Source organism: Oncorhynchus keta, chromosome 15 (assembly GCF_023373465.1).
Source record: "Oncorhynchus keta strain PuntledgeMale-10-30-2019 chromosome 15, Oket_V2, whole genome shotgun sequence".
NCBI classification, from domain to species: domain Eukaryota; kingdom Metazoa; phylum Chordata; class Actinopteri; order Salmoniformes; family Salmonidae; genus Oncorhynchus; species Oncorhynchus keta.
Genome location: NC_068435.1, coordinates 7,718,929 through 7,743,678, shown reverse-complemented (window position 1 = coordinate 7,743,678; position 24,750 = coordinate 7,718,929).

The window sequence follows — 24,750 nt, the reverse complement described above, 5'->3', positions numbered from 1 at the left end:
ACCGGGCTATGTGGGGTGGCCAGTCCTCTTCTGGCTGTGCCGGGTAGAGATTATAACAGAACATGACCAAGATGTTCAAATGTTCATAAATGACCAGCATGGTCGAATAATAATAAGGCAGAACAGTTGAAACTGGAGCAGCAGCACAGTCAGGTGGACTGGGGACAGCAAGGAGCCTTCATGTCAGGTAGTCCTGGGGCACGGTCCTAGGGCTCAGGTCAGTTGAAACTGGAGCAGGAGCATGGCCAGGTGGACTGGGGACAGCAAGGAGTCCTCATGTCAGGTAGTCCTGGGACATGGTCCTAGGGCTCAGGTCCTCCGAGAGAGAGAAAGAAAGAGAGAAGGAGAGAATTAGAGAACGCACACTTAGATTCACACAGGACACCGAATAGGACAGGAGAAGTACTCCAGATATAACAAACTGACCCTAGCCCCCGACACATAAACTACTGCAGCATAAATACTGGAGGCTGAGACAGGAGGGGTCAGGAGACACTGTGGCCCCATCCGAGGACACCCCGGACAGGGCCAAACAGGAAGGATATAACCCCACCCACTTTGCCAAAGCACATCCCCCACACCACTAGAGGGATATCTTCAACCACCAACTTACCATCCTGAGACAAGGCCGAGTATAGCCCACAAAGATCTCCGCCACGGTACAACCCAAGGGGGGCAACCCAGACAGGCCGAACACAACAGTGAATCAACCCACCCAGGTGACGCACCCCCCCAGGGACGGCACGAGAGAGCCCCAGCAAGCCAGTGACTCAGCCCCGTAACAGGGTTAGAGGCAGAGAATCCCAGTGGAAAGAGGGGAACCGGCCAGGCAGAGACAGCAAGGGCGGTTCGTTGCTCCAGAGCCTTTCCGTTCACCTTCCCACTCCTGGGCCAGACTACACTCAATCATATGACCCACTGAAGAGATGAGTCTTCAGTAAAGACTTAAAGGTTGAGACCGAGTTTGCGTCTCTGACATGGGTAGGCAGACCGTTCCATAAAAATGGAGCTCTATAGGAGAAAGCCCTGCCTCCAGCTGTTTGCTTAGAAATTCTAGGGACAATTAGGAGGCCTGCGTCTTGTGACCGTAGCGTATGTGTAGGTATGTACGGCAGGACCAAATCAGAGAGGTAGGTAGGAGCAAGCCCATGTAATGCTTTGTAGGTTAGCAGTAAAACCTTGAAATCAGCCCTTGCTTTGACAGGAAGCCAGTGTAGAGAGGCTAGCACTGGAGTAATATGATCAAATTTTTTGGTTCTAGTCAGGATTCTAGCAGCCGTATTTAGCACTAACTGAAGTTTATTTAGTGCTTTATCCGGGTAGCCGGAAAATAGAGCATTGCAGTAGTCTAACCTAGAAGTGACAAAAGCATGGATTAATTTTTCTGCATCATTTTTGGACAGAAAGTTTCTGATTTTTGCAATGTTACGTAGATGGAAAAAAGCTGTCCTCGAAATGGTCTTGATATGTTCTTCAAAAGAGAGATCAGGGTCCAGAGTAACGCCGAGGTCCTTCACAGTTTTATTTGAGACGACTGTACAACCATTAAGATTAATTGTCAGATTCAACAGAAGATCTCTTTGTTTCTTGGGACCTAGAACAAGCATCTCTGTTTTGTCCGAGTTTAATAGTAGAAAGTTTGCAGCCATCCACTTCCTTATGTCTGAAACACATGCTTCTAGCGAGGGCAATTTTGGGGCTTCACCATGTTTCATTGAAATGTACAGCTGTGTGTCATCCGCATAGCAGTGAAAGTTTACATTATGTTTTCGAATAACATCCCCAAGAGGTAAAATATATAGTGAAAACAATAGTGGTCCTAAAACAGAACCTTGAGGAACACCGAAATGTACAGTTGATTTGTCAGAGGACAAACCATTCACAGAGACAAACTGATATCTTTCCGACAGATAAGATCTAAACCAGGCCAGAACTTGTCCGTGTAGACCAATTTGGGTTTCCAATCTCTCCAAAAGAATGTGGTGATCGATGGTATCAAAAGCAGCACTAAGGTCTAGGAGCACGAGGACAGATGCAGAGCCTCGGTCCGATGCCATTAAAATGTCATTTACCACCTTCACAAGTGCCGTCTCAGTGCTATGATGGGGTCTAAAACCAGACTGAAGCATTTCGTATACATTGTTTGTCTTCAGGAAGGCAGTGAGTTGCTGCGCAACAGCCTTCTCTAAAATCTTTGAGAGGAATGGAAGATTCGATATAGGCCGATAGTTTTTTATATTTTCTGGGTCAAGGTTTGGCTTTTTCAAGAGAGGCTTTATTACTGCCACTTTTAGTGAGTTTGGTACACATCCAGTGGATAGAGAGCCGTTTATTATGTTCAACATAGGAGGGCCAAGCACAGGAAGCAGCTCTTTCAGTAGTTTAGTTGGAATAGGGTCCAGTATACAGCTTGAAGGTTTAGAGGCCATGATTATTTTCATCATTGTGTCAAGAGATATAGTACTAAAACACTTGAGCGTCTCTCTTGATCCTAGGTCCTGGCAGAGTTGTGCAGACTCAGGACAACTGAGGTTTGGAGGAATACGCAGGTTTAAAGAGGAGTCCGTAATTTGCTTTCTAATAATCATAATCTTTTCCTCAAAGAAGTTCATGAATTTATCACTGCTAAAGTGAAAGTCATCCTCTCTTGGGGAATGCTGCTTTTTAGTTAGCTTTGCCACAGTATCAAAAAGGAATTTCGGATTGTTCTTATTTTCCTCAATTAAGTTAGAAAAATAGGACGATCGAGCAGCAGTAAGGGCTCTTCGGTACTGCATGGTACCGTCCTTCCAAGCTAGTCGGAAGACTTCCAGTTTGGTGTGGCGCCATTTCCGTTCCAATTTTCTGGAAGCTTGCTTCAGAGCTCGGGTATTTTCTGTGTACCAGGGAGCTAGTTTCTTATGAGACATTTTTTTTGTTTTTAGGGGTGCAACTGCATCTAGGGTATTGCGCAAGGTTAAATTGAGATCCTCAGTTAGGTGGTTAACGGATTTTTGTCCTCTGGCGTCCTTGGGTAGGCAGAGGGAGTCTGGAAGGGCATCAAGGAATCTTTGTGTTGTCTGTGAATTTATAGCACGACTTTTGATGTTCCTTGGTTGGGGTCTGAGCAGATTATTTGTTGCAATTGCAAACGTAATAAAATGGTGGTCCGATAGTCCAGGATTATGAGGAAAAACATTAAGATCCACAACATTTATTCCATGGGACAAAACTAGGTCCAGCGTATGACTGTGACAGTGAGTGGGTCCAGAGACATGTTGGACAAAACCCACTGAGTCGATGATGGCTCCAAAAGCCTTTTGGAGTGGGTCTGTGGACTTTTCCATGTGAATATTAAAGTCACCAAAGATTAGAATATTATCTGCAATGACTACAAGGTCTGATAGGAATTCAGGGAACTCAGTGAGAAACGCTGTATATGGCCCAGGAGGCCTGTAAACAGTAGCTATAAAAAGTGATTGAGTAGGCTGCATAGATTTCATGACTAGAAGCTCAAAAGACGAAAACGTCATTTTTTTTTTTGTAAATTGAAATTTGCTATCGTAAATGTTAGCAACACCTCCGCCTTTGCGGGATGCACGGGGATATGGTCACTAGTGTAGCCAGGAGGTGAGGCCTCATTTAACACAGTAAATTCATCAGGCTTAAGCCATGTTTCAGTCAGGCCAATCACATCAAGATTATGATCAGTGATTAGTTCATTGACTATAATTGCCTTTGAAGTAAGGGATCTAACATTAAGTAGCCCTATTTTGAGATGTGAGGTATCATGATCTCTTTCAGTAATGACAGGAATGGAGGTGGTCTTTATCCTAGTGAGATTGCTAAGGCGAACACCGCCATGTTTAGTTTTGCCCAACCTAGGTCGAGGCACAGACACGGTCTCAATGGTGATAGCTGAGCTGACTACACTGACTATGCTAGTGGCAGACTCCACTATGCTGGCAGGCTGGCTAATAGCCTGCTGCCTGGCCTGCACCCTATTTCATTGTGGAGCTAGAGGAGTTAGAGCCCTGTCTATGTTGGCAGATAAGATGAGAGCACCCCTCCAGCTAGGATGGAGTCCGTCACTCCTCAGCAGGTCAGGCTTGGTCCTGTTTGTGGGTGAGTCCCAGAAAGAGGGCCAATTATCTACAAATTCTATCTTTTGGGAGGGGCAGAAAACAGTTTTCAACCAGCGATTGAGTTGTGAGACTCTGCTGTAGAGCTCATCACTCTTATATTACCTAACTGGGAGGGGGCCAGAGACAATTACTCGATGCCGACACATCTTTCTAGCTGATATGCACGCAGAAGCTATGTTGCGCTTGGTGATCTCTGACTGTTTCATCCTAACATCGTTGGTGCCGACGTGGATAACAATATCTCTATACTCTCTACACTCGCCAGTTTTAGCTTTAGCCAGCACCATCTTCAGATTAGCCTTAACGTCGGTAGCCCTGCCCCCTGTAAACAGTGTATGATCGCTGGATGATTCGCTTTAAGTCTAATACTGCGGGTAATGGAGTCGCCAATGACTAGAGTTTTCAATTTGTCAGAGCTAATGGTGGGAAGCTTACCCTGTCTCAGACCCCTAACTGGAGGAGTAGAGACCAGAGAAGACTCGGTCTCTGACTCCGACCCGCTGCTTAATGGGGAAAACCGGTTGAAAGTTTCTGTCTGCTGAATGAGCGACACCGGTTGAGCGTTCCTACAGCATTTCCTTCCAGAAACCGTGAGAAAGTTGTCCGGCTGCGGGGACTGTGCCAGGGATTTATACTACTATCTGTACTTACTGGTGGCACAGACGCTGTTTCATCCTTTCCTACACTGAAATGACCCTTGCCTAACGATTGCGTCTGAAGCTGGGCTTGCAGTACAGCTATCCTACCCTGGCGAGCACAGCGGCTGCAATTAGAAGGCATCATGTTAATGTTACTACTTAGCATCTACTGTTGGAGGTCCTGACGAATCGTGTCCAGATAAAGCGTCCGGAGTCTAAAAGTTGAGGAAAAATAAATAAATATATGAACGGTAATTAAAAAGTGAAACCCTAAAGTTGTCAGGTAGCAAAATAGGTTGGCAACAAAACGCACAGCAATTCTAAAACAAGCCTGTCAAGTTGTGACCGGTAAAACAGGGTCACTTTGCTACTGACATCCACACATACTGTCAATCTATTAACCTGGTCTACCATCTACTGTCATTATATTACCCTGGTCTACCCTCTACTGTCATTATATTACCCTGGTCTACCATCTACTATCATTATATTACCCTGGTCTACCATCTACTGTCATTATATTACCCTGGTCTACCATCTACTGTCATTATATTACCCTGGTCTACCATCTACTGTCATTATATTACCCTGGTCTACCATCTACTGTCAATCTATTAACCTGGTCTACCCTCTACTGTCATTATATTACCCTGGTCTACCATCTACTGTCATTATATTACCCTGGTCTACCATCTACTGTCAATATATTACCCTGGTCTACTTTCTACTGTCATTATATTACCCTGGTCTACCCTCTACTGTCATTATATTACCCTGGTCTACCCTCTACTGTCATTATATTACCCTGGTCTACCCTCTACTGTCAATATATTACCCTGATCTACCATCTACTGTCATTATATTTCCCTGGTCTACCATCTACTGTCAATCTATTAACCTGGTCTACCATCTACTGTCATTATATTACCCTGGTCTACCCTCTACTGTCATTATATTACCCTGGTCTACCATCTACTGTCATTATATTACCCTGGTCTACCATCTACTGTCAATATATTACCCTGGTCTACTTTCTACTGTCATTATATTACCCTAGTCTACTTTCTACTGTCATTAAATTACCCTGGTCTACCCTCTAATGTCATTATATTACCCTGGTCTACCCTCTACTGTCATTATATTACCCTGATCTACCATCTACTGTCATTATATTTCCCTGGTCTACCATCTACTGTCAATATATTAACCTGGTCTACCATCTACTGTCATTATATTACCCTGGTCTACCATCTACTGTCATTATATTACCCTGGTCTACCATCTACTGTCATTAAATTACCCTGGTCTAACATCTACTGTCATTATATTACCCTGGTCTACCATCTACTGTCATTATATTACCCTGGTCTACCATCTACTGTCATTTATTAACCTGGTCTACCCTCTACTGTCATTATATTACCCTGGTCTACCATCTACTGTCATTATATTACCCTGGTCTACCATCTACTGTCAATATATTACCCTGGTCTACTTTCTACTGTCATTATATTACCCTAGTCTACTTTCTACTGTCATTAAATTACCCTGGTCTACCCTCTACTGTCATTATATTACCCTGGTCTACCCTCTACTGTCATTATATTACCCTGGTCTACCATCTACTGTCATTATATTTCCCTGGTCTACCATCTACTGTCAATATATTAACCTGGTCTACCATCTACTGTCATTATATTACCCTGGTCTACCCTCTACTGTCATTATATTACCCTGGTCTACCATCTACTATCATTATATTACCCTGGTCTACCATCTACTGTCAATATATTACCCTGGTCTACTTTCTACTGTCATTATATTACCCTAGTCTACTTTCTACTGTCATTAAATTACCCTGGTCTACCCTCTACTGTCATTATATTACCCTGGTCTACCCTCTACTGTCATTATATTACCCTGATCTACCATCTACTGTCATTATATTTCCCTGGTCTACCATCTACTGTCAATCTATTAACCTGGTCTACCATCTACTGTCATTATATTACCCTAGTCTACTTTCTACTGTCATTAAATTACCCTGGTCTACCATCTACTGTCATTATATTACCCTGGTCTACCCTCTACTGTCATTATATTACCCTGGTCTACCATCTACTGTCATTATATTTCCCTGGTCTACCATCTACTGTCAATATATTAACCTGGTCTACCATCTACTGTCATTATATTTAACCTGGTCTACCATCTACTATCATTATATTACCCTGGTCTACCATCTACTGTCATTCTATTAACCTGGTCTACCTTCTACTGTCCCTATATTACCCTGGTCTACCATCTACTGTCATTATATTACCCTGGTCTACAATCTACTGTCATTATATTACTCTGGTCTACCATCTACTGTCATTATATTACCCTGGTCTACCATCTACTGTCATTATACTTCCCTGGTCTACCATCTACTGTCAATCTATTAACCTGGTCTACCTTCTACTGTCCCTATATTACCCTGGTCTACCATCTACTGTCATTATATTACCCTAGTCTACTTTCTACTGTCATTAAATTACCCTGGTCTACCCTCTACTGTCATTATATTACCCTGGTCTACCCTCTACTGTCATTATATTACCCTGGTCTACCATCTACTGTCAATCTATTAACCTGGTCTACCATCTACTGTCATTATATTACCCTGGTCTACCATCTACTGTCATTATATTACCCTGGTCTACCATCTACTGTCATTATATTACCCTGGTCTACCCTCTACTGTCATTATATTACCCTGGTCTACCATCTACTGTCATTATATTACCCTGGTCTACCATCTACTGTCAATATATTACCCTGGTCTACCATCTACTGTCACTATATTACCCTGGTCTACCTTCTACTGTCATTATATTACCCTGGTCTACCCTCTACTGTCATTATATTACCCTGATCTACCATCTACTGTCATTATATTTCCCTGGTCTACCATCTACTGTCAATCTATTAACCTGGTCTACCATCTACTGTCATTATATTACCCTGGTCTACCATCTACTATCATTATATTACCCTGGTCTACCATCTACTGTCATTAAATTACCCTGGTCTACCATCTACTGTCATTATATTACCCTGGTCTACCATCTACTGTCATTATATTACCCTGGTCTACCATCTACTGTCAATCTATTAACCTGGTCTACCCTCTACTGTCATTATATTACCCTGGTCTACCATCTACTGTCAATATATTACCCTGGTCTACCATCTACTGTCATTATATTACCCTGGTCTACCATCTACTGTCATTATATTACCCTGATCTACCATCTACTGTCATTATATTACCCTGGTCTACCCTCTACTGTCATTATATTACCCTGGTCTACCCTCTACTGTCATTATATTACCCTGGTCTACCATCTACTGTCAATCTATTAACCTGGTCTACCATCTACTGTCATTATATTACCCTGGTCTACCCTCTACTGTCATTATATTACCCTGGTCTACCATCTACTGTCATTATATTACCCTGGTCTACCATCTACTGTCAATATATTACCCTGGTCTACTTTCTACTGTCATTATATTACCCTAGTCTACTTTCTACTGTCATTATATTACCCTGGTCTACCATCTACTGTCATTATATTACCCTGGTCTACCCTCTACTGTCATTATATTACCCTGATCTACCATCTACTGTCATTATATTTCCCTGGTCTACCATCTACTGTCAATCTATTAACCTGGTCTACCATCTACTGTCATTATATTACCCTGTCTACCATCTACTGTCATTAAATTACCCTGGTCTACCATCTAATGTCATTATATTACCCTGGTCTACCCTCTACTGTCATTATATTACCCTGGTCTACCATCTACTGTCATTATATTACCCTGGTCTACCATCTACTGTCAATTATATTAACCTGGTCTACCATCTACTGTCATTATATTACCCTGGTCTACCATCTACTATCATTATATTACCCTGGTCTACCATCTACTGTCATTAAATTACCCTGGTCTACCATCTACTGTCATTATATTACCCTGGTCTACCATCTACTGTCATTATATTACCATGGTCTACCATCTACTGTCAATCTATTAACCTGGTCTACCCTCTACTGTCACTATATTACCCTGGTCTACTTTCTACTGTCATTATATTACCCTAGTCTACCATCTACTGTCATTATATTACCCTAGTCTACTTTCTACTGTCATTAAATTACCCTGGTCTACCCTCTACTGTCATTATATTACCCTGGTCTACCCTCTACTGTCATTATATTACCCTGGTCTACCATCTACTGTCAATATATTAACCTGGTCTACCATCTACTGTCATTAAATTACCCTGGTCTACCATCTACTGTCATTATATTACCCTGGTCTACCATCTACTGTCATTATATTACCCTGGTCTACCATCTACTGTCAATTATTTAACCTGGTCTACCCTCTACTGTCATTATATTACCCTGGTCTACCATCTACTGTCATTATATTACCCTGGTCTACCATCTACTGTCAATATATTACCCTGGTCTACCATCTACTGTCATTATATTACCCTGGTCTACTTTCTACTGTCATTATATTACCCTAGTCTACTTTCTACTGTCATTAAATTACCCTGGTCTACCCTCTAATGTCATTATATTACCCTGGTCTACCCTCTACTGTCATTATATTACCCTGATCTACCATCTACTGTCATTATATTTCCCTGGTCTACCATCTACTGTCAATCTATTAACCTGGTCTACCATCTACTGTCATTATATTACCCTAGTCTACTTTCTACTGTCATTAAATTACCCTGGTCTACCCTCTAATGTCATTATATTACCCTGGTCTACCCTCTACTGTCATTATATTACCCTGATCTACCATCTACTGTCATTATATTTCCCTGGTCTACCATCTACTGTCAATCTATTAACCTGGTCTACCATCTACTGTCATTATATTACCCTGGTCTACCATCTACTATCATTATATTACCCTGGTCTACCATCTACTGTCATTAAATTACCCTGGTCTACCATCTACTGTCATTATATTACCCTGGTCTACCATCTACTGTCAATCTATTAACCTGGTCTACCATCTACTGTCATTATATTACCCTGGTCTACCCTCTACTGTCATTATATTACCCTGGTCTACCATCTACTATCATTATATTACCCTGGTCTACCATCTACTGTCAATATATTACCCTGGTCTACCATCTACTATCATTATATTACCCTGGTCTACCATCTACTGTCAATATATTACCCTGGTCTACTTTCTACTGTCATTATATTACCCTAGTCTACTTTCTACTGTCATTAAATTACCCTGGTCTACCCTCTAATGTCATTATATTACCCTGGTCTACCCTCTACTGTCATTATATTACCCTGATCTACCATCTACTGTCATTATATTTCCCTGGTCTACCATCTACTGTCAATCTATTAACCTGGTCTACCATCTACTGTCATTATATTACCCTGGTCTACCATCTACTGTCATTATATTACCCTGGTCTACCATCTACTGTCATTATATTACCCTGGTCTACCATCTACTGTCAATATATTACCCTGGTCTACTTTCTACTGTCATTATATTACCCTGATCTACCATCTACTGTCAATGTATTACCCTGGTCTACCTTCTACTGTCATTATATTACCCTGGTCTACCATCTACTGTCATTATATTACCCTGGTCTACCATCTACTGTCATTATATTACCCTGGTCTACCATCTACTGTCAATCTATTAACCTGGTCTACCCTCTACTGTCATTATATTACCCTGGTCTACCATCTACTGTCATTATATTACCCTGGTCTACCATCTACTGTCAATATATTACCCTGGTCTACTTTCTACTGTCATTATATTACCCTAGTCTACTTTCTACTGTCATTATATTACCCTAGTCTACTTTCTACTGTCATTAAATTACCCTGGTCTACCCTCTACTGTCATTATATTACCCTGGTCTACCATCTACTGTCATTATATTACCCTGGTCTACCATCTACTGTCATTAAATTACCCTGGTCTACCATCTACTGTCATTATATTACCCTGGTCTACCATCTACTGTCATTATATTACCCTGGTCTACCATCTACTGTCAATCTATTAACCTGGTCTACCCTCTACTGTCAATATATTACCCTGGTCTACTTTCTACTGTCATTATATTACCCTAGTCTACTTTCTACTGTCATTATATTACCCTAGTCTACTTTCTACTGTCATTAAATTACCCTGGTCTACCCTCTACTGTCATTATATTACCCTGGTCTACCCTCTACTGTCATTATATTACCCTGATCTACCATCTACTGTCATTATATTACCCTGGTCTACCATCTACTGTCATTAAATTACCCTGGTCTACCATCTACTGTCATTATATTACCCTGGTCTACCATCTACTGTCATTATATTACCCTGGTCTACCATCTACTGTCAATCTATTAACCTGGTCTACCCTCTACTGTCATTATATTACCCTGGTCTACCATCTACTGTCATTATATTACCCTGGTCTACCATCTACTGTCAATATATTACCCTGGTCTACTTTCTACTGTCATTATATTACCCTAGTCTACTTTCTACTGTCATTATATTACCCTAGTCTACTTTCTACTGTCATTAAATTACCCTGGTCTACCCTCTAATGTCATTATATTACCCTGGTCTACCCTCTACTGTCATTATATTACCCTGATCTACCATCTACTGTCATTATATTTCCCTGGTCTACCATCTACTGTCAATCTATTAACCTGGTCTACCATCTACTGTCATTATATTACCCTGGTCTACCATCTACTGTCATTATATTACCCTGGTCTACCATCTACTGTCATTATATTACCCTGGTCTACCCTCTACTGTCATTATATTACCCTGATCTACCATCTACTGTCATTATATTTCCCTGGTCTACCATCTACTGTCAATCTATTAACCTGGTCTACCATCTACTGTCATTATATTACCCTGGTCTACCATCTACTGTCATTATATTACCCTGGTCTACCATCTACTGTCATTATATTACCCTGGTCTACCATCTACTGTCATTATATTTCCCTGGTCTACCATCTACTGTCAATCTATTAACCTGGTCTACCATCTACTGTCATTATATTACCCTGGTCTACCCTCTACTGTCATTATATTACCCTGGTCTACCATCTACTATCATTATATTACCCTGGTCTACCATCTACTGTCAATATATTACCCTGGTCTACCATCTACTATCATTATATTACCCTGGTCTACCATCTACTGTCAATATATTACCCTGGTCTACTTTCTACTGTCATTATATTACCCTAGTCTACTTTCTACTGTCATTAAATTACCCTGGTCTACCCTCTAATGTCATTATATTACCCTGGTCTACCCTCTACTGTCATTATATTACCCTGATCTACCATCTACTGTCATTATATTTCCCTGGTCTACCATCTACTGTCAATCTATTAACCTGGTCTACCATCTACTGTCATTATATTACCCTGGTCTACCATCTACTGTCATTATATTACCCTGGTCTACCATCTACTGTCATTATATTACCCTGGTCTACCATCTACTGTCAATATATTACCCTGGTCTACTTTCTACTGTCATTATATTTCCCTGGTCTACCATCTACTGTCAATCTATTAACCTGGTCTACCATCTACTGTCATTAAATTACCCTGGTCTACCATCTACTGTCATTATATTACCCTGGTCTACCATCTACTGTCATTATATTACCCTGGTCTACCATCTACTGTCAATCTATTAACCTGGTCTACCCTCTACTGTCATTATATTACCCTGGTCTACCATCTACTGTCATTATATTACCCTGGTCTACCATCTACTGTCAATATATTACCCTGGTCTACTTTCTACTGTCATTATATTACCCTAGTCTACTTTCTACTGTCATTATATTACCCTAGTCTACTTTCTACTGTCATTAAATTACCCTGGTCTACCCTCTACTGTCATTATATTACCCTGGTCTACCCTCTACTGTCATTATATTACCCTGATCTACCATCTACTGTCATTATATTTCCCTGGTCTACCATCTACTGTCAATCTATTAACCTGGTCTACCATCTACTGTCATTATATTACCCTAGTCTACTTTCTACTGTCATTAAATTACCCTGGTCTACCCTCTAATGTCATTATATTACCCTGGTCTACCCTCTACTGTCATTATATTACCCTGATCTACCATCTACTGTCATTATATTTCCCTGGTCTACCATCTACTGTCAATCTATTAACCTGGTCTACCATCTACTGTCATTATATTACCCTGGTCTACCATCTACTATCATTATATTACCCTGGTCTACCATCTACTGTCATTAAATTACCCTGGTCTACCATCTACTGTCATTATATTACCCTGGTCTACCATCTACTGTCAATCTATTAACCTGGTCTACCATCTACTGTCATTATATTACCCTGGTCTACCCTCTACTGTCATTATATTACCCTGGTCTACCATCTACTATCATTATATTACCCTGGTCTACCAACTACTGTCATTATATTACCCTGGTCTACCATCTACTATCATTATATTACCCTGGTCTACCATCTACTGTCAATATATTACCCTGGTCTACTTTCTACTGTCATTATATTACCCTAGTCTACATTCTACTGTCATTAAATTACCCTGGTCTACCCTCTAATGTCATTATATTACCCTGGTCTACCCTCTACTGTCATTATATTACCCTGATCTACCATCTACTGTCATTATATTTCCCTAGTCTACCATCTACTGTCAATCTATTAACCTGGTCTACCATCTACTGTCATTATATTACCCTGGTCTACCATCTACTGTCATTATATTACCCTGGTCTACCATCTACTGTCATTATATTACCCTGGTCTACCATCTACTGTCAATATATTACCCTGGTCTACTTTCTACTGTCATTATATTACCCTGATCTACCATCTACTGTCATTATATTACCCTGGTCTACCCTCTACTGTCATTATATTACCCTGATCTACCATCTACTGTCATTATATTTCCCTGGTCTACCATCTACTGTCATTATATTACCCTGGTCTACTTTCTACTGTCATTAAATTACCCTGGTCTACCATCTACTGTCATTATATTACCCTGGTCTACCATCTACTGTCATTATATTACCCTGGTCTACCATCTACTGTCATTATATTACCCTGGTCTACCCTCTACTGTCATTATATTACCCTGGTCTACCATCTACTATCATTATATTACCCTGGTCTACCAACTACTGTCATTATATTACCTTGGTCTACCATCTACTATCATTATATTACCCTGGTCTACCATCTACTGTCAATATATTACCCTGGTCTACTTTCTACTGTCATTATATTACCCTAGTCTACTTTCTACTGTCATTAAATTACCCTGGTCTACCCTCTAATGTCATTATATTACCCTGGTCTACCCTCTACTGTCATTATATTACCCTGATCTACCATCTACTGTCATTATATTTCCCTGGTCTACCATCTACTGTCAATCTATTAACCTGGTCTACCATCTACTGTCATTATATTACCCTGGTCTACCATCTACTGTCATTATATTACCCTGGTCTACCATCTACTGTCATTATATTACCCTGGTCTACCATCTACTGTCAATATATTACCCTGGTCTACTTTCTACTGTCATTATATTACCCTGATCTACCATCTACTGTCATTATATTACCCTGGTCTACCCTCTACTGTCATTATATTACCCTGATCTACCATCTACTGTCATTATATTTCCCTGGTCTACCATCTACTGTCATTATATTACCCTGGTCTACTTTCTACTGTCATTAAATTACCCTGGTCTACCATCTACTGTCATTATATTTCCCTGGTCTACCATCTACTGTCAATCTATTAACCTGGTCTACCATCTACTGTCATTATATTACCCTGGTCTACCCTCTACTGTCATTATATTACCCTGGTCTACCATCTACTATCATTATATTACCCTGGTCTACCAACTACTGTCATTATATTACCTTGGTCTACCATCTACTATCATTATATTACCCTGGTCTACCATCTACTGTCAATATATTACCCTGGTCTACTTTCTACTGTCATTATATTACCCTAGTCTACATTCTACTGTCATTAAATTACCCTGGTCTACCCTCTAATTATATTACCCTGGTCTACCCTCTACTGTCATTATATTACCCTGATCTACCATCTACTGTCATTATATTTCCCTGGTCTACCATCTACTGTCAATCTATTAACCTGGTCTACCATCTACTGTCATTATATTACCCTGGTCTACCATCTACTGTCATTATATTACCCTGGTCTACCATCTACTGTCATTATATTACCCTGGTCTACCATCTACTGTCAATATATTACCCTGGTCTACTTTCTACTGTCATTATATTACCCTGATCTACCATCTACTGTCATTATATTACCCTGGTCTACCCTCTACTGTCATTATATTACCCTGGTCTACCATCTACTGTCATTATATTACCCTGGTCTACCATCTACTGTCATTATATTACCCTGGTCTACTTTCTACTGTCATTAAATTACCCTGGTCTACCATCTACTGTCATTATATTACCCTGGTCTACTTTCTACTGTCAATCTATTAACCTGGTCTACCATCTACTGTCATTATATTACCCTGGTCTACCCTCTACTGTCATTATATTACCCTGGTCTACCATCTACTATCATTATATTACCCTGGTCTACCATCTACTGTCATTATATTACCCTGGTCTACCATCTACTGTCATTATATTACCCTGGTCTACCATCTACTGTCATTATATTACCCTGGTCTACTTTCTACTGTCATTATATTACCCTGGTCTACTTTCTACTGTCATTATATTACCCTGGTCTACCCTCTACTGTCATTATATTACCCTGGTCTACCATCTACTGTCATTATATTACCCTGGTCTACCATCTACTGTCATTATATTACCCTGGTCTACCATCTACTGTCATTATATTAACCTGGTCTACCATCTACTGTCATTATATTACCCTGGTCTACCATCTACTGTCATTATATTACCTGGTCTACCATCTACTGTCATTATATTACCCTGGTCTACCATCTACTGTCATTCTACTGTCATTATATTACCCTGGTCTACCATCTACTGTCATTATATTACCCTACTGGTCTACCCTCTACTGTCATTATATTACCCTGGTCTACCATCTACTGTCATTATATTACCCTGGTCTACCATCTACTGTCATTATATTACCCTGGTCTACCATCTACTGTCATTATATTACCCTGGTCTACCATCTACTGTCATTATATTACCCTGGTCTACCATCTACTGTCAATTATATTACCCTGGTCTACTTCTACTGTCATTATATTACCCTGTCTACCATCTACTGTCATTATATTACCCTGGTCTACCCTCTACTGTCATTATATTACCCTGGTCTACCCTGGTCTATCTACTGTCATTATATTACCCTGGTCTACCATCTACTGTCATTATATTACCCTGGTCTACCATCTACTGTCATTATATTACCCTGGTCTACCCTCTACTGTCATTATATTACCCTGGTCTACCATCTACTGTCATTATATTACCCTGGTCTACCATCTACTGTCATTATATTACCCTGGTCTACTATCTACTGTCATTATATTACCCTAGTCTACTTTCTACTGTCATTAAATTACCCTGGTCTACCCTCTACTGTCATTATATTACCCTGGTCTACCCTCTACTGTCATTATATTACCCTGATCTACCATCTACTGTCATTATATTTCCCTGGTCTACCATCTACTGTCAATCTATTAACCTGGTCTACCATCTACTGTCATTATATTACCCTGGTCTACCATCTACTGTCATTATATTACCCTGGTCTACCATCTACTGTCATTATATTACCCTGGTCTACCATCTACTGTCATTATATTACCCTGGTCTACCATCTACTGTCATTATATTACCCTGGTCTACCATCTACTGTCAATATATTAACCTGGTCTACCCTCTACTGTCATTATATTACCCTGGTCTACCATCTACTGTCATTATATTACCCTGGTCTACCATCTACTGTCAATATATTACCCTGGTCTACTTTCTACTGTCATTATATTACCCTAGTCTACTTTCTACTGTCATTAAATTACCCTGGTCTACCCTCTACTGTCATTATATTACCCTGGTCTACCATCTACTGTCATTATATTACCCTGATCTACCATCTACTGTCATTATATTTCCCTGGTCTACCATCTACTGTCAATCTATTAACCTGGTCTACCATCTACTGTCATTATATTACCCTGGTCTACCCTCTACTGTCATTATATTACCCTGGTCTACCCTCTACTGTCATTATATTACCCTGGTCTACCCTCTACTGTCATTATATTACCCTGGTCTACCATCTACTGTCATTATATTACCCTGGTCTACTTTCTACTGTCATTAAATTACCCTGGTCTACCATCTACTGTCATTATATTACCCTGGTCTACTTTCTACTGTCATTATATTACCCTAGTCTACTTTCTACTGTCATTAAATTACCCTGGTCTACCATCTACTGTCATTATATTACCCTGGTCTACCATCTACTGTCATTATATTACCCTGGTCTACCATCTACTGTCAATATATTACCCTGGTCTACTTTCTACTGTCATTATATTACCCTAGTCTACTTTCTACTGTCATTAAATTACCCTGGTCTACCCTCTACTGTCATTATATTAAACTGGTCTACCCTCTACTGTCATTATATTACCCTGATCTGCCATCTACTGTCATTATATTTCCCTGGTCTACCATCTACTGTCAATCTATTAACCTGGTCTACCATCTACTGTCATTATATTACCCTGGTCTACCCTCTACTGTCATTATATTACCCTGGTCTACCATCTACTGTCATTATATTACCCTGGTCTACCCTCTACTGTCATTATATTACCCTGATCTACCATCTACTGTCATTATATTACCCTGGTCTACCCTCTACTGTCATTATATTACCCTGGTCTACCCTCTACTGTCATTATATTACCCTGATCTACCATCTACTGTCATTATATTTCCCTGGTCTACCATCTACTGTCAATCTATTAACCTGGTCTACCATCTACTGTCATTATATTACCCTGGTCTACCCTCTACTGTCATTATATTACCCTGGTCTACCATCTACTATCATTATATTACCCTGGTCTACCATCTACTGTCAATATATTACCCTGGTCTACTTTCTACTGTCATTATATTACCCTAGTCTACTTTCTACTGTCATTAAATTACCCTGGTCTACCCTCTAATGTCATTATATTACCCTGGTCTACCCTCTACTGTCATTATATTACCCTGATCTACCATCTACTGTCATTATATTTCCCTGGTCTACCATCTACTGTCAATCTATTAACCTGGTCTACCATCTACTGTCATTATATTACCCTGGTCTACCATCTACTATCATTATATTACCCTGGTCTACCATCTACTGTCATTAAATTACCCTGGTCTACCATCTACTGTCATTATATTACCCTGGTCTACCATCTACTGTCATTATATTACCCTGGTCTACCATCTACTGTCAATCTATTAACCTGGTCTACCCTCTACTGTCATTATATTACCCTGGTCTACCATCTACTGTCATTATATTACCCTGGTCTACCATCTACTGTCAATATATTACCCTGGTCTACTTTCTACTGTCATTATATTACCCTAGTCTACTTTCTACTGTCATTAAATTACCCTGGTCTACCCTCTACTGTCATTATATTACCCTGGTCTACCCTCTACTGTCATTATATTACCCTGATCTACCATCTACTGTCATTATATTTCCCTGGTCTACCATCTACTGTCAATCTATTAACCTGGTCTACCATCTACTGTCATTATATTACCCTGGTCTACCCTCTACTGTCATTATATTACCCTGGTCTACCATCTACTATCATTATATTACCCTGGTCTACCATCTACTGTCAATATATTACCCTGGTCTACTTTCTACTGTCATTATATTACCCTAGTCTACTTTCTACTGTCATTAAATTACCCTGGTCTACCCTCTAATGTCATTATATTACCCTGGTCTACCATCTACTGTCATTATATTACCCTGGTCTACCATCTACTGTCATTATATTACCCTGGTCTACCATCTACTGTCAATATATTACCCTGGTCTACTTTCTACTGTCATTATATTACCCTGATCTACCATCTACTGTCATTATATTACCCTGGTCTACCCTCTACTGTCATTATATTTCCCTGGTCTACCATCTACTGTCAATCTATTAACCTGGTCTACCATCTACTGTCATTATATTACCCTGGTCTACCATCTACTGTCATTATATTACCCTGGTCTACCATCTACTGTCATTATATTACCCTGGTCTACCATCTACTGTCAATATATTACCCTGGTCTACTTTCTACTGTCATTATATTACCCTGATCTACCATCTACTGTCATTATATTACCCTGGTCTACCCTCTACTGTCATTATATTACCCTGATCTACCATCTACTGTCATTATATTTCCCTGGTCTACCATCTACTGTCATTATATTACCCTGGTCTACTTTCTACTGTCATTATATTACCCTGGTCTACCATCTACTGTCATTATATTACCCTGGTCTACCTTCTACTGTCAATCTATTAACCTGGTCTACCATCTACTGTCATTATATTACCCTTGTCTACCATCTACTGTCATTATATTACCCTGGTCTACCATCTACTGTCAATATATTACCCTGGTCTACTTTCTACTGTCATTATATTACCCTAGTCTACTTTCTACTGTCATTAAATTACCCTGGTCTACCCTCTACTGTCATTATATTACACTGGTCTACCCTCTACTGTCATTATATTACACTGATCTACCATCTACTGTCATTATATTTCCTGGTCTACCATCTACTGTCAATCTATTAACCTGGTCTACCATCTACTGTCATTATATTACCCTGGTCTACCCTCTACTGTCATTATATTACCCTGGTCTACCATCTACTGTCATTATATTACCCTGGTCTACCATCTACTGTCAATATATTACCCTGGTCTACTTTCTACTGTCATTATATTACCCTAGTCTACTTTCTACTGTCATTATATTACCCTAGTCTACTTTCTACTGTCATTAAATTACCCTGGTCTACCCTCTACTGTCATTATATTACCCTGGTCTACCCTCTACTGTCATTATATTACCCTGATCTACCATCTACTGTCATTATATTTCCCTGGTCTACCATCTACTGTCAATCTATTAACCTGGTCTACCATCTACTGTCATTATATTACCCTGGTCTACCCTCTACTGTCATTATATTACCCTGGTCTACCATCTACTATCATTATATTACCCTGGTCTACCATCTACTGTCAATATATTACCCTGGTCTACTTTCTACTGTCATTATATTACCCTAGTCTACTTTCTACTGTCATTAAATTACCCTGGTCTACCCTCTAATGTCATTATATTACCCTGGTCTACCCTCTACTGTCATTATATTACCCTGATCTACCATCTACTGTCATTATATTTCCCTGGTCTACCATCTACTGTCAATCTATTAACCTGGTCTACCATCTACTGTCATTATATTACCCTGGTCTACCATCTACTGTCATTATATTACCCTGGTCTACCATCTACTGTCATTATATTAACCTGGTCTACCATCTACTGTCATTATATTACCCTGGTCTACCATCTACTATCATTATATTACCCTGGTCTACCATCTACTATCATTATATTTCCCTGGTCTACCATCTACTGTCATTATATTACCCTGATCTACCATCTACTGTCATTATATTTCCCTGGTCTACCATCTACTGTCTTTATATTACCCTGGTCTACTTTCTACTGTCATTAAATTACCCTGGTCTACCATCTACTGTCATTATATTACCCTGGTCTACTTTCTACTGTCATTATATTACCCTAGTCTACTTTCTACTGTCATTAAATTACCCTGGTCTACCATCTACTGTCATTATATTACCCTGGTCTACCATCTACTGTCATTATATTACCCTGGTCTACCATCTACTGTCAATATATTACCCTGGTCTACTTTCTACTGTCATTATATTACCCTAGTCTACTTTCTACTGTCATTAAATTACCCTGGTCTACCCTCTACTGTCATTATATTAAACTGGTCTACCCTCTACTGTCATTATATTACCCTGCTCTGCCATCTACTGTCATTATATTTCCCTGGTCTACCATCTACTGTCATTATATTACCCTGGTCTACCATCTACTGTCATTATATTACCCTGGTCTACCATCTACTGTCATTAAATTACCCTGGTCTACCCTCTACTGTCATTATATTACCCTGATCTACCATCTACTGTCATTATATTTCCCTGGTCTACCATCTACTGTCAATCTATTAACCTGGTCTACCATCTACTGTCATTATATTACCCTGGTCTACCCTCTACTGTCATTATATTACCCTGATCTACCATCTACTGTCATTATATTTCCCTGGTCTACCATCTACTGTCAATCTATTAACCTGGTCTACCATCTACTGTCATTATATTACCCTGGTCTACCCTCTACTGTCATTATATTACCCTGGTCTACCATCTACTATCATTATATTACCCTGGTCTACCATCTACTGTCAATATATTACCCTGGTCTACTTTCTACTGTCATTATATTACCCTAGTCTACTTTCTACTGTCATTAAATTACCCTGGTCTACCCTCTAATGTCATTATATTACCCTGGTCTACCCTCTACTGTCATTATATTACCCTGATCTACCATCTACTGTCATTATATTTCCCTGGTCTACCATCTACTGTCAATCTATTAACCTGGTCTACCATCTACTGTCATTATATTACCCTGGTCTACCATCTACTATCATTATATTACCCTGGTCTACCATCTACTGTCATTAAATTACCCTGGTCTACCATCTACTGTCATTATATTACCCTGGTCTACCATCTACTGTCATTATATTACCCTGGTCTACCATCTACTGTCAATCTATTAACCTGGTCTACCCTCTACTGTCATTATATTACCCTGGTCTACCATCTACTGTCATTATATTACCCTGGTCTACCATCTACTGTCAATATATTACCCTGGTCTACTTTCTACTGTCATTATATTACCCTAGTCTACTTTCTACTGTCATTAAATTACCCTGGTCTACCCTCTACTGTCATTATATTACCCTGGTCTACCCTCTACTGTCATTATATTACCCTGATCTACCATCTACTGTCATTATATTTCCCTGGTCTACCATCTACTGTCAATCTATTAACCTGGTCTACCATCTACTGTCATTATATTACCCTGGTCTACCCTCTACTGTCATTATATTACCCTGGTCTACCATCTACTATCATTATATTACCCTGGTCTACCATCTACTGTCAATATATTACCCTGGTCTACTTTCTACTGTCATTATATTACCCTAGTCTACTTTCTACTGTCATTAAATTACCCTGGTCTACCCTCTAATGTCATTATATTACCCTGGTCTACCATCTACTGTCATTATATTACCCTGGTCTACCATCTACTGTCATTATATTACCCTGGTCTACCATCTACTGTCAATATATTACCCTGGTCTACTTTCTACTGTCATTATATTACCCTGATCTACCATCTACTGTCATTATATTACCCTGGTCTACCCTCTACTGTCATTATATTTCCCTGGTCTACCATCTACTGTCAATCTATTAACCTGGTCTACCATCTACTGTCATTATATTACCCTGGTCTACCATCTACTGTCATTATATTACCCTGGTCTACCATCTACTGTCATTATATTACCCTGATCTACCATCTACTGTCAATATATTACCCTGGTCTACTTTTCTACTGTCATTATATTACCCTGATCTACCATCTACTGTCATTATATTACCCTGGTCTACCCTCTACTGTCATTATATTACCCTGGTCTACCATCTACTGTCATTATATTACCCTGGTCTACCATCTACTGTCAATATATTACCCTGGTCTACTTTCTACTGTCATTATATTACCCTGGTCTACCATCTACTGTCATTATATTACCCTGGTCTACCATCTACTGTCAATCTATTAACCTGGTCTACCCTCTACTGTCATTATATTACCCTGGTCTACCATCTACTGTCATTATATTACCCTGGTCTACCATCTACTGTCAATATATTACCCTGGTCTACTTTCTACTGTCATTATATTACCCTAGTCTACTTTCTACTGTCATTAAATTACCCTGGTCTACCCTCTACTGTCATTATATTACACTGGTCTACCCTCTACTGTCATTATATTACACTGATCTACCATCTACTGTCATTATATTTCCTGGTCTACCATCTACTGTCAATCTATTAACCTGGTCTACCATCTACTGTCATTATATTACCCTGGTCTACCCTCTACTGTCATTATATTACCCTGGTCTACCATCTACTGTCATTATATTACCCTGGTCTACCATCTACTGTCAATATATTACCCTGGTCTACTTTCTACTGTCATTATATTACCCTAGTCTACTTTCTACTGTCATTATATTACCCTAGTCTACTTTCTACTGTCATTAAATTACCCTGGTCTACCCTCTACTGTCATTATATTACCCTGGTCTACCCTCTACTGTCATTATATTACCCTGATCTACCATCTACTGTCATTATATTTCCCTGGTCTACCATCTACTGTCAATCTATTAACCTGGTCTACCATCTACTGTCATTATATTACCCTGGTCTACCCTCTACTGTCATTATATTACCCTGGTCTACCATCTACTATCATTATATTACCCTGGTCTACCATCTACTGTCAATATATTACCCTGGTCTACTTTCTACTGTCATTATATTACCCTAGTCTACTTTCTACTGTCATTAAATTACCCTGGTCTACCCTCTAATGTCATTATATTACCCTGGTCTACCCTCTACTGTCATTATATTACCCTGATCTACCATCTACTGTCATTATATTTCCCTGGTCTACCATCTACTGTCAATCTATTAACCTGGTCTACCATCTACTGTCATTATATTACCCTGGTCTACCATCTACTGTCATTATATTACCCTGGTCTACCATCTACTGTCATTGGTCTACCATCTACTGTCATTATATTACCCTAGTCTACTTTCTACTGTCATTAAATTACCCTGATCTACCATCTACTGTCATTATATTACCCTGGTCTACCCTCTACTGTCATTATATTACCCTGATCTACCATCTACTGTCATTATATTTCCCTGGTCTACCATCTACTGTAATTATATTAACCTGGTCTACTTTCTACTGTCATTAAATTACCCTGGTCTACCATCTACTGTCATTATATTACCCTGGTCTACTTTCTACTGTCATTATATTACCCTAGTCTACTTTCTACTGTCATTAAATTCACTCTGGTCTACCATCTACTGTCATTATATTACCCTGGTCTACCATCTACTGTCATTATATTACCCCTGGTCTACCATCTACTGTCAATATATTACCCTGGTCTACTTTCTACTGTCATTATATTACCCTAGTCTACTTTCTACTGTCATTAAATTACCCTGGTCTACCCTCTACTGTCATTATATTAAACTGGTCTACCCTCTACTGTCATTATATTACCCTGATCTGCCATCTACTGTCATTATATTTCCCTGGTCTACCATCTACTGTCATTATATTACCCTGGTCTACCATCTACTATCATTATATTACCCTGGTCTACCATCTACTGTCATTAAATTACCCTGGTCTACCATCTACTGTCATTATATTACCCTGGTCTACCATCTACTGTCATTATATTACCTTGGTCTACCCTCTACTGTC